Genomic DNA, 13,485 nt, shown 5'->3' with positions numbered 1-13,485 from the left:
GTAAATGTGATTTATGTTTATGTTACCCCTCCCATGACAAACTTAAGTATTTACAGTTTGCTCTTGACTTTTTCTATCCTTCTGGGGATACACTAAAGAAAAAACAATCCAGGCACTTTGACCGGAGGAGCAGATGGTTCACGTTTACAGTACCATTAGCTGCAGCGAGAATCCCACCAGCTGCACAACACAGCTCATTTCAACAAAATGTACCAAGGAGAAAGAGGAGTCCTTCCCATTTACCTCCTAATGCAGGAAAAGCCATATGGGAGTGAATCCCTTTAGGACTTTCAGTGTGTATCAGAAGCCGTCATTATAGACAAATGTGCTGTAGCACAGTAATCAGAATACCACTGGATTCTGTAGCAACTCAGCCTAGCGATGCAAAAACATATTAAAAACTAAGTGAAATTGAAAGTGGAGAAGCCCAGAATTAAGAGCATACAACATTATCAAAAATTCAATTGGACCGCGCTGAAGTTTTACAAACAGATCGGAGGAAAATTTTATCAACTATTTGACGTGGAAAAGAAAATTCTCTCGCTGCTAAAAATGTCCAAGATTGTAATAATACAGAAGAAATTTAAAATTTAATCATCATTTTTAAAGGTAAGAACTTAACTAGGAAGTAAACATTATGCTTTGTAAAAGGGGCAAATACAACAGGAAAATATTTATTTATTTAATAATATGGTACTTCAAGTGCCCAGATGCCATGATCCTGAGGACATTAACAGACAGAAATGCCCAAGCCCCAGCCCTGCAATGCATAAATGTACAGTGACCTCTCTCATACTACAGATACTCTTGGGAGCAAAGTCACTACATACATGTACACACATTTTCAGGACCAATGGCCTGGCAAGAATCACAATATTGTGTTGTATGAACTAGCCAATTTACCACAATAGATGTAAGACCAGCCCAACCTGCCTACCCATCTCCCCCAAGACCGCAGGCAAAGGCCTGGCTGGCTGCCAGCAGAGAGTGGCAGAAGGTGATATTCCCAGCAAACTGTCACACATGCTCAAATATTTCATTTCTAAAACTGACTGACGGTTGTGGTTTCTGTGCTGCACGAAATAGGATTTCCACCACATGACTTCATGCAGCAGCTCTCTGCTATGAATCCTCATAGAGCTGTTTGATCATCTTGAAACACCTAATACTCATTTATGTGATTAAATCAATAAAAACTCATCTCTTTTCCATTAAGATGTGCAGCAGATTTACAGATCAATTTCTTTCTTTTTGTACTTCTACTACTAACAAATAAATGGAATTGTAAATTTTGAGTAGGAGTTTTCTGACAAAACATTGCACCTGAAACCTTGTTAGTCTCTCTCAAATTCTTTCTGTTCTTGGTGTCTAATTTTAAATTCAAAGTGGTGCTGCATTAACAAGGTACTGAAAAATAAAGATACTTTGTTTTTGTCATGAGAAACACTGCAGGTGTCCACTCTGTATGGAAATCCCTGATTGTTAATTTCCACAATGGAATGGAGTTTTAGAAAAACAAAGTTCTGCAAGCAGAAGCAATATTGAGTTGCTCCATAAGCTGCAGGTTTAACACAGGTTATTTTCTCACAGAATAGTGCTCTCCTTCACCAAAGCCCCTCCATCCCTCACCTGCACTAACCCAGCTCTTTCATTTCTCCTGGCTCTGCTCATCTCACCTTGCTCTTACAGTGAGCCAAGTCTCATTACACCATGCTGCTTTCATGCTCACTAGTTAGTGGCCAAGAAACACCTGAAAGCCAAGTCCTACCCAGCTTATCCTTTGGAATCTGGCACAGGACACTGATTTGCCTCTCTCTCCTCTCCCCATTGAAGTTCAAGAAATTAATTTTAAAATACTGAGTTTTATCACTGCCAGTTCTATTCCTCCACCAAACCACTGCTACAACTGCTCAATGAGTATGGAAGTTGCTACTGGGAGCAGAGAGATCAACACACATTCTGAACCTCAAAGAACTCCTTTCCTTTAAAAAACAGGCTAAAGCAAACACAACTTGCTTTGAAAAGAATAACATCTTTAATGCAACAATTCGTAACTAAGATCTAAATTTACTTACAAAATATTTCTTCATCACCAGTAAAATTTCTAAAAATCACAACACACAAGACAAGTGATAAAATCTAAGCCATAAATGTGGCATAACAGTAGAAAATAGAAAGCCCCCTCCCCCAATATATAACTATGTAGAAGAAACAATCCTCTAAAAAAGATTAATATAATTTCTGATAGCCGATGAACAAATTCACCCTAAAAGTCAATGCTTATAGTCTTAAACAAATTTTTAACTGTATCAACAAAACAACTGCTGAGAAATTCTGATACTAGCTGCAATCATTTACTCATAAACCTGAATACACTGCCTTAGTCAGGATTAACTACCTATTGTACTCACAGTAAGTTTTCAGGCTACATACGTTAAGCTCTACAGAGCACCTGATGAGCAATATGTTGACATTTTCCAGTCTTGAAGGGACACCACTATACTGCATCATATATGATACTATTTATTAGTTCACACATTTCAATGTGATTTTATCAAAATCCAGAGAGTAGTGTGCACATGAAGAATCATCCTATTAACTTCCATGTTAACATATTTATATCTCCAAGAAAAAAATACCACACATATTAAGAATTATTTAAAATTTAAGGTTATGCATATCTCTAAGAAGGCTGTAAGTCAAAATATTTGCAAGCCCTGTCTAGTGCTGCCTGTATCATCATAACACTGTTTTGCTACTTTGCATACTAAAGCAGCTTGTTCTCAGTAAAGCATCTATCCATCATTTTGTAGAAACAAACCCCTTATCACATTCACTTGCTATAAGAACTAAGGAACAACGCATTTAAATAAATATCTTATAAAAGAATGATCAGTGGATCTGCTCAGCATGATTTTTACAATGAATATAATCACAAATCATAAAGAAATCATACCTAACAGAGTAGGAATATGATTTAATCTATTAAAAAAAGGAAGAAAGCAAGGCTGAATATTAAAACAAGTAGCTTAGAAAAACATTTTAAGAATTAACTTGCAAAATCCTTAGATTACCTTTTGGATCGTCTCAACATGCTGGTAGCAGGCAGAGAGAAATTGGACAGCACTGTCCAAAAGGAGTCAGACATGATCTTTAAAAGCTTTCATTGCTGGGAAAATACAGCACAATCAAGCCACCAGCAATAAATAAAGAACTAAATAATACCAGTGACAGAGCCAATGCAAATTCCCTGTAGACCTTGCAAGCTGTTCCATTAATGTGAGACAGGCAGGCAAGCGTACATATTGCTGCTGTTTCCACTGCCTCCGTTTTCTGCCGGCTCCATCCCTGCCTCCCTCCCTGCCTCCCTCCCTCCACCTTGGGAGGCAGTGCAAAATGAGATATTTATTCCCTTCCTAATATATCCGCTTTAAAACCGGAGTTGGTGGCATGCAGAGCATACATGCTTTACAGGCATCTCCCTGTGTTCATCCAACTACAATCAAAAGATTTTCAAGCAAAACTGTAACCGGGCTCTGTTTGCAATCCTGAATAACAGACGGGTTTGAAGCTGTGTCTGCACAGAGAGCACCACTTACTGCCTAGTTTGTGGTTTTGTTTTGAAATGGTGGCTCTTCAGCTTCCTAGCTACACGAGACACATTAGGGACATTCCTGCTTTTTTAATTAATCATCCACCTTTAAACAAATCCCACCTTTTATTTAAGTAACCCAAGTGGATTTTAAATTTAAAAAAAAAATAAAATAATTTTTTAATCCTGCAACGCCACTTAGGAGCAGTTTAAAAACAGAAACCTATTCTGCCCGTGAAGTCAGCCACATCACATACACGTCAGTCACAGTAAACACAAACTCCTACGTAGCACCTGGTGCCCACAAAACAAAACTCAACTGGCTGAATTCTGACAACAAAATTCAAGCAGGACTCATGTGTGATGCACATCTGAGGCTCCCTACACACCCCCTTGCACATGAAGCCACAACTTTACTTTCCCCTATTTGTGCCTGTAGAAGCTCCTTGCCACGTTTTCGCTTTTTCCAGCGTCTAAACAAAACCTCATTGTAGCTGCCTTTTGTGTTTGGTTTTCTTGTTTATTTTTTTTTTCAATATGCAATCTATTTTCTTTCTATTGTGGCTTTTTTTAAGCACTTCTGCCTGTAGGAAAGCTAATGACACTCTCATATTTCAGCCTTCTAGAGTGGCTTTTTATCACAGACATGAGAAAGATGACAATCAACAGCCGGCACTGCGTTCCATGCACAATACAGCCCTTAAAAAGTACACATAAATGTCTGGGAGAAAGAAATCCCAGTAGAATCCCTTTAGCTTTCCACAGAATCACATGAAATAATTAGATGGCCTTCATAACCCTCCATTAAATAATGGCACCCTTTTAATACCTACATTTATCAAGAACGGAATATCTGATTCAGTAAACCATGCCCTTCCATCTTAGCTTCAAAATAGGGAAATGTCATTTTGCATGCTGCAGGAACCAAAGCTCTGCTCAACACAACCACTTCTGGTGCTTTTAAACATTTGTATCAAATGGATCTAAATCACATTCTGGCTTGATTTCACAAAGTTAATTTATAGTACTACCAGAAAAAACCTCTGCCACTCTCTACTACTGATGAGAAAAAAACAAACACATTCATTTTTATATCCACATAACAACATGTATCAATCAAGTGTAGAAACTGAAGAACAGCATCTTAGGCTTGTATCCAGGATATGATGGGACCTTCCAATTCCAACAAACTCTGGATTTGAAGAGGTATAAAAATACTCACATTTACTCTGTCAGCTAAATTGAAATTCCCAAGCAATAATGAGAGGAAAAGTGCTCAGTTAACTAACAAAATAAACCCATCACAATAAAAATAAATTCCAGACTGCATACATTTAGCAAATTAGATCACAACCAGGTAAAATCTCAGAAGTTTTATCAATTGTGGGTTTTTTTGAAAGTGACTGTAAAGCCAGCAGTTGAAGATGTTATCACTCATAGTATCACTGCACTCAGCACCAGCACTTCCACATCTCCTACAGGAATGACACAAAAAGAATTCATTTTAGGAGAACATTCTTCATGGGCATCAGTGACTGACTCCTCCACACAGCATCAACCCAGTGACACCCTGTCCATGCTTTGCTGCTCTTGCAAAATACAGGGCACCCCAAGCAGCAAGGGAATGGGATGTCTGTGACAATCAGAAACTAGTCCATCCATGCATCTTGCTATTTAATGTGGTTCTGCAGAGCACTTACCCAAGAACTACAAACAGCACTTTGGGAATTACATAACACTGGTTCACAAACAGCAGGAATTTCTTTAACACTTTGTGTTCCTACTTTTCAAAGTGCCTGCACTCATTTTGAGACTCTCTCCAAACACTAACTACAGAGAAGTTTAAAGTACCCAAAAAAACGATGAAGACACCATACTTGGAGATGTAGTGGTTTTGCTAGGAAAACACAAGAACACAATGAAACCATCAAATATTTTTTCAAAATATGTCATATGTCTAAAAATACAATAAAGTCAACATTTGCAGAATTTGTTTCACTGAGGATGATACATGAAATCTTTCTAAGGAACTATATTATTGTCTCTGTACGATAAACAAAGCATTTTTTAAAATTAGGACTAGAAACTTATCACTAGTTCAAGCCTTCTGCATAGCATGCAAAAGCATGTAAAAAAATAGAGATTATGAGAGGAGTTTTCTATTTTATTTAACTCAAAACCATTAATATCTCTTTGTGAATTCCTGATCCTGAGCTATTTCAAGCCTGAAGAAATCTCTTTCCTTATAAAATTCTTCCACTCGCCTTTTAGGATATTCAGTCTCCATCAATCTCCTTTATGTACCTTCTCTACTTCATGCCCAACTTGTCCTGAGAGAAGACCACCTGCAGAACACTTTGGCAGCTCCTGTGATGATGGAGTATTTCTCTGCCAACCAATGGTACGTAGTTTTCAGGGCCTTCCTAACGACACTGCACTGGACAGTTATAAATAGCCAATGCCAATGACTCCCCCAATTTCTAGCCTTTACCATTACCAAGTAGAACATTAATTAAGGCTGACATGCAATTAGGCAAACAGTCCACATGAAACTCATTACTTTCTGGACTTCCTTCATAGCAGCTACATTTATCATTAAATAAATCCACTCTGTATAAGACCATGTTCTTTTAAATAAAACCTGTCATTTTAAAAGTAACCTGAACTCCTTGCAAAGTATGAAAGGGTACCAAGGAGATCACTGAGATAATTTTGAAAACAAATATCCCAAATGTCCAAATTCTCATGACTGACTACATTTTAAGTTGACTGCATATCAAGAAAAGTTCCCACAATATATTCTTGACTACATTTTTCTATTATTTCAACCAGAACTACTGCAGTAGACCAGTAGTTTTCAAATGAACATAACCTTCCTGAGTCACATTATCGTAAAGGAAAGCTTGTAACAGGAAACAGCTGAAATCATAGAATCATAGAAAGGGTTAGGTTGGAAGGGACCTTAGAGATCATCTACTCCAACCTGCCCACCATGGGCAGGCACATCTCTCAACTACATTGGGATGCTCAAGGCCTCATCTAACCTGGTCTTGAACACCCCCAGGAGGAGGCATCCACAACCTCCCTGGGCAACCTACTCCTGAGTCTCACCACCCTGAGATGCAGTCTAAACCTACCAAAATACTAATTTTAATTTAACGCAGCTTAGCTGAAGAGATACCTACTCTCTATTACTAGCAATACAGTTTAAACTGGGCAATACAGAAAAACTCCAGCAGAATACTTTAGTCTTTCAACACAAAGAAAGGAAAAAAAGTTCTTCCTACATACTCCCAAGAAAAGGATGGTTCCTTTAAAAAAAAATTACATGGAAGATGTGTGTTGAGCTATTTGAGGCATCATTATTATTTGAACAGTGACCTACGCAATGAAGAACAGACTGTCTTTGAGCAGACTGCAATCTCAATCCATGGAAGTAACAGTCTGACAGAAAACATTAAGTTGAAAATATCTTTATTTGCTAGGTTATACAATCTTCAATTTCTTCCAATTTTGGCAGAAACGTCCGGAAACTACCAAGCCAATACAAAATTAAATACTCTTCTACTACAGCGGCTCATTCATATTTCAGTTGGTACTTCTGTATAAACAGGCTCTCAAAGACACATTTGAGATTAAACTAAGACCTGATGATCAGGTCTTGTGAGGGTGAAGAAGAACCAAACTTCTCCCTCGTGTGCATTTTCCAGGCAGGGACCATCCTAGTGACTGCACAAGTAAATGACTCAAAGGATCAGAAACGTTTATTGTACTAGCTCTCAGGCACTGCACTCTGATATACCTGAGTAAAAGCTGCCAACTCCTCATGTAACTTTAATCTGGCACAGTTACGGGTTGCCATCAGAGTGGATAGCCTGAAATGCTATCTAATTCACTACAATATCACTGCAAGGCTTTAGCTTAAGCAATTGCTCTGATTTCATTGCTGTAAAACAACTCTTAGGAAACTGTACTCCATTAGATATGGAAGATGTTAACTACAGCTCTAGCACCCCAATTGTATTTTACAAATTAAAACACTACCAAATAGAGATAAGAAGCAAGCACTGATAAAACACAAAGTTAATTGTGCCCCAAATCCTATGAATATTTAATAAGAAAGACTTTTTCTTTGTATTTCTGTTTACAAAAAATCACTTATTAGTATTAGTATGCTAATATTCTATACAACTCTATTCTTCCCAACAACACTAGTAAAATGTACTTCAACATAATATATGCTTAACATATTTCAAGCTCGCAAAATTGGTGACTGGCCTCAGATGCCATGGAAAGGTCAATTATCCTCCTTAAATATGTTACTACAAGTCGTATTCGTTCCTCAGCCCTACCATCTTTGTGTGTGATTCAAATGTCAGTTGTCTGATTTAATCAAATGTAACCCCAGTATGGGATTCAAATTCCACTAATAATGAGAAATGTGATTTGAACAATAACAATATTGAACATCAGTTCTGAAAAATCTCACTTTATGTTTATACAGAAATACGGCATCAGATTGCTGCCATAACCTAGACATCCTCACCCCAAGATTTTCCCTACCCTTCACCAACCAAAATTTATCCAGAAGAAATTACAGATCGAACCTCCTGTTGGCAGCATACCAATTCATCTTTACCATGTATTATTTCTGGAGATGCACTTAAAACTTTCTTTGTAACCTGTAATACAGTGCTAATGAATTCATTGTGCAACGCTACTTGCAAACAGGAAGATATCTTAATCTCTTCTCCTGGCACTCCAACCACCATCAGGCTCTCCATGAAGAAGAACAGCACTTGACTGGCTTTAAGTTCTTTGCAGAGTTCTTCCACTTCTGGCTCCCAGTGCTAAGTAACAAGATCAGGCTGCTGCTAAATCCTCCTGAAAATGGGTTTTGTATATCTCCCAATGTACTGTGACACACATGCCTTGATTGATGTTGTCCATAACTCATTACAGCAAGACTACTGCAACAAAACAGATTTGAAAAAGCAAGGGATATCACCCTCTGTCTTATGGGGCAGCTACGGCATGGGGCATAAAGGACACATTAAAAGACAAAGTAGCAGCAAAGGCAGCTGGCATGCTTTGTGTCTTCACAGGGTTTAAAGACTGAAGAGCTACCAGTACATGGTTATAATTGCCAAGACAATAAGCAAGTCATCAGGGTAAAATGAAAAAGCAAATAGCAAAGAAAGGGTGAATTAGAGGGCTTTCCACTACTCAGATCACAACCAATAGCTCACAACAGCTAAAAAGGCTCCCCTCATCTATACCAGACCACAAATTTTCAACACCCATCTCACAGCAGCAACCTGTACAGACGCTGTGCCAAGGATCACCATGGTGCCTCCAGGCTTGGGGCTACACCTGGCAACCAGCTAGCAGGGAGTGCCTTCACCTGTTTGACAGCTTATTACCCAGAACACCAAATCAAGCCTGAACTCTAAAATAAACTCTGATATCTCTTTTCTGCCTCGATGTAACTGAGGCTGTTTGCTCCAACCTACATCTCCAGTGCTGGACATTCCACTCTACAGCTTGTTTCTTGGTTAACACGCTCAGGCTCTTCTGAAATGATGAAGATGCTGTAAAGCCCCTGCATTTACCATGGCTTTTCTGACACAAAAAGCTTACTTCATAGGATGTTGGCTAAGAAGAGTTATTCTGGGAGCAAGGGGAATGCTAATGTAATGAGCAGACCAAGAGGATGAATTTTACATTTTTCAAGCATAAATTCTTAATGAAGTTAGAGCATGGGATAAGAATAGACTTTACAAAATAAGCCATGGCACAGAAGAGACATGAGAAATCACAACCATGTCTGGGAAACATCATGAGTGCTGGTATACAAGAAAAAAAAAAGTTGATCCAGTTTTAAAGGCAGAATTATATCCTAATTTGGCTATGAATTTTTAACAGAAATTGGTCTCTATTTTAGTTATTCCTTTGGAATAATACAAACCTTCATAGCAAAACCTTAGCTTTTAATCTAAAAGACTGGGAAACGTGTGATAACATGTCATCAACTAGCAGGCAAGCAAATTACTTAAAGTTGTGAACCTCAGAAAAATATACCATGTACAAGAAAGGATGAACATGAGAACAAGCCCAGAACACTGACTTTTACATAGCTACAGATTGATATGTCTCTGTAATTGTTTTACAGTGGGGAAACCCATGAAAGAGACATCCAGGAAAGCAACATTCCTTAAAATACACACAAAATTTAGAAGCTCTTCTAACAAAGCTGTTTTATTGTATGCCCCACTATGTGCCAGTACGGATATACAGGGCAAGAGCTCTGGAACCCAGAAACAGATTTAATAATTTAAGATAAATTTCCCCAAACTGAATTCTCTGCTTTGAAATAAAGTACAGAATAGACAGATAGGGAATGCTCAATAGTTTCTGCAGTCTGCAGAGAAAAATTAATGTTAAAATACTAAAAACAAAATTCAGAAGTTCAACATGCTAAATCTTACCACACTCTACTACAACACATTAAAAATGGCACAAATAGATCTAAAAAAATACGGTTAGAAACAAAAGTAGGTAAGAGAATTACTCGTTTTTAAAATAAATATGGCTTAGATAGTCCACCTCATCAATGACCTTTAAACCGTCTTGGATATAAAGCAATGGGAAGATTCATCTTCCACTCAGTCACTTTACTTCCCTTTCTTCAAAATGTCGATTAACATGTCCAGCACTATACAGATTTTACAGATTAGAAGAAGAAAAGACAACGGTTCAGATTTATACACTTGGAACACATTTTCTAATAAAGCCAAATTTAGGCTTCCACACTACCTATGAAAACTCAACTAGTAACAAAAGCAAATAATACTTCCAGCTTGTCAACACACAAGCTGGAACACACAAACTACAAAACAAACAGATAAGCTGAGGCAGGACAGATCATGCATGCAAATGAACACCACCTGCTTGTCCGAAGAGCGCCCTTTATGACTTGCAAAATTAATAAATAAAGCACTTTTCACAGTCCCGACCACTTACAACAACAGTATGTAACAAACAGGCTGCGGCGTTCTGCGGTGCAGTCTGCAGCTGCCCTTATTTTTAATAAGGGGAAAGTTGCAGAAGCGACAGGTCACAGTTTTATGATCCATCTTGATATTAGAGGAGGCTGCGCACACTAAGCCATGGGTGCAGGCTGGAACACGTCCCCATGGGCTGTTCCTCTATGTTAAAGATGAAGGCAGCTGTAATCAACTCCATTTTGTTCAAATTAATTGCAAGTTCTCTGTGAGGGCAGTGCAGACACTCGTGACTTAAAGGAACATTTCTGGTCAGTATTTGTGTGCCAGTTGACTTGGAGAAGTAGATGTTTAATCATTTTGGAATCTTCCAGTTTCTCAGGAGGAGAATGGTAAAACAGTTGGATTAAAAAGAAGCGTGGAGGAAAGCTGACAGGGATTTTCACCAATTTCTTTTGGTTGAACTTCTCTGCCCTAAAAACTTGCTGAGAATTCTAACTTGACCTGTTCAGGTGTTACTTCAAATTTCTCATCTATTGGCAAATAAAATCAAGAATCACAGGAGCAAAACCAGGAATGATATAATGAGAGCACCAAAAATATTAATTCACCTTTTCAGGTAAGCTTTAAGGCATTGATACATTATCAGTTTTACTTGGGCAGTAGGTCTTCTACTAGAATCAAAAGTATTACTTCCACAACTTTTTATTCAGTGCTCATATAAATAAATGCCCATCTCAGCCCTGAGATGTGACCAATACAACCCTCATTGCACAGCTTGTTCCCAGACGGCTGGATCAATAACAGCCCTGCTCTAAAGGCCTGAAGGTCTAAAGAAAGGAAAGGGAAGGGAGGACAGGAAGGAAAACAAAAGCACACAAAGCTCTTTCACCACAGCAAAGATTACCATTTGAAGATTTCATTTTAGACCATTAATAATTCATAATGACAGTGTAATGTAAACTGTGTTAGAAGATTATGCTCTCAAGTACCACACAAGGGATTGAATGACAGAATAATAACCACTAGCCGAAGTAGCAAAACTTTAGAAGATAAATGAGAGGAAGAGAGAACTTAAGAGAACTAGAACAAGCATATTTGAGAACAAAGATAAGAATAGTGATCATGAGGAGTATGGATGCAGCCTGTAGAAAAGAGTACAAAGGGTATGTTAATAGGAGATGAAGCTCTGCTGCAGGTCTTCCAGCGTGGTACAGTTTTGAATACTCAAATAGGAGCTTAAATTTGAGACAAACATTCAATAAAGCTCAGGATCGTGAGAAAGAGCTGGAATGGGATACAAATTTAAAAACTGCTGCAATGTTACCCTGAAATCTTATTTCCTTATGTTCTAAAATTTCCTTAAGCTTTCAGGTAAACATTGATCTAAATCGTTTATCTACCTAAATAGGAAATTGCAACTCATGGTTTCCAACAGTTAATTTTTTAAGAAAACAGATCCCAAAGGAATCTCCTGCTCATGGGCAGGAATAGTCCTGTGCTAATGCAGGTGGCTGTGTCACATAATATCTGTTTCTCCCCAGCTCAAGTCCATTAAGTTGACACTAGGTACTCGCTGCTAAGAAATCTCTACTCTCAGTGCTTCAGTGCAGGATGTTCATGGACCTGTTCACATGCTCACCAATTTTCCAAGTCAAAACTAAAAATAGCACCTGGTTGCCTCATAGTACAATTAAAAACAAAGCTTTGGAAGATGCATGGGATTGTCTATCAACAATAATAAACACATGACTGCCTGTTTAAGAATATTCTTTCTCAGAATGATTCCCTTCCCAGGAATATTTCAGCACATGGGTTGTTTCTGTATCCAAGACCAAAATGTCTTTGAGGGAAAGACTATGTGGAAGGAAGAGTTTTGTACAGAACTGAGCACACTACTATCATTTGAGGAAATCACTGTTATTTGAGGATAAGGACAGAAAACTTCAATTTTTACCACCATCTCTTAGGAATCTTCTGAGGTTTTCATTCCTCACTAGAAGCTGCTAGCTTGTCCCAACCACCCCAAACTCTTTGAACAGTGCAGGGATAGTAAACGACTCAGTTCATATGCAGGTGTACAAGAAGATCACAGCCTTCAAACACAATTATATAGAACACCAGTGACAAACCACTTGGTTTATGGGTGAAATGGCCAGCAAACATTATAGCCCTCCAAATTCTGAAGTCACAAGAACATACTCCCCTCAGGGAGCCTCTGATATCCCAGGTCAAACTACCAGGTTATGTTTTACAAGTGGTCCCATGGAGGACAGCCAAATGCTGAGCCTGGAAAGAGACAAGAATTCACATCTCGGGCTCCAAATCCCAGGGTTTAACTCTTCTGTTACTACAGCTCCAGCCAGGATGCAGGGATTTTAGCATTTACAAAATGTCCTCACACGAAAAAAATTTACCATTCAGGCCACCACACCTCATTGTTTCCAGCCATGTGGCAATCAAGCAGACAGTTTTCTGATCAGCATAAGAAAGGCAAAAACCTATCTGAACCTGTCCAGTTTTAGATAGCACCAATATGACCCTTCTCTGTAGTCTCCTAGGTGTGAAAAACTATTCTAACCAATAATAACTGGTACAAAAGAAGAGGAATAAAGAGAAACATTTCCATTAAACCAGAAATTAATTCTGGGAAACTCATTCATTCATTCCATGTGAGACATAGATTATAATTCAGTTGCCAAAAAATTACCTACTCAAAATTCACCATCTCACATTATGCATAATGATATATTCACAAAGGTCTTCTGTTACTCGTTATTCCTGAATTGCTTACCTACACTGTTTCCAAAAGTGACATTATACTGTCAGGCAGTCAACCAATTATTTAGCACATTTAAGAAAGCAAAACCTGTACCAAATCAAGCACTA

The 13,485-nt window shown here is 38.2% G+C and overlaps 1 protein-coding gene across 2 annotated transcripts in view; it reads right to left on the bottom strand.

Annotated features, from left to right (window-relative positions):
- MAST2 (microtubule associated serine/threonine kinase 2) overlaps nucleotides 1-13,485 on the bottom strand; it is a 183,166-nt gene that overhangs the window by 78,471 nt on the left and 91,210 nt on the right. The gene's annotated exons all lie outside the window — the stretch shown is intronic.

This window comes from Indicator indicator, chromosome 10 (genome assembly GCF_027791375.1).
Source record: "Indicator indicator isolate 239-I01 chromosome 10, UM_Iind_1.1, whole genome shotgun sequence".
NCBI classification, from domain to species: domain Eukaryota; kingdom Metazoa; phylum Chordata; class Aves; order Piciformes; family Indicatoridae; genus Indicator; species Indicator indicator.
This window is presented reverse-complemented; position numbering and strand designations above follow the sequence as displayed.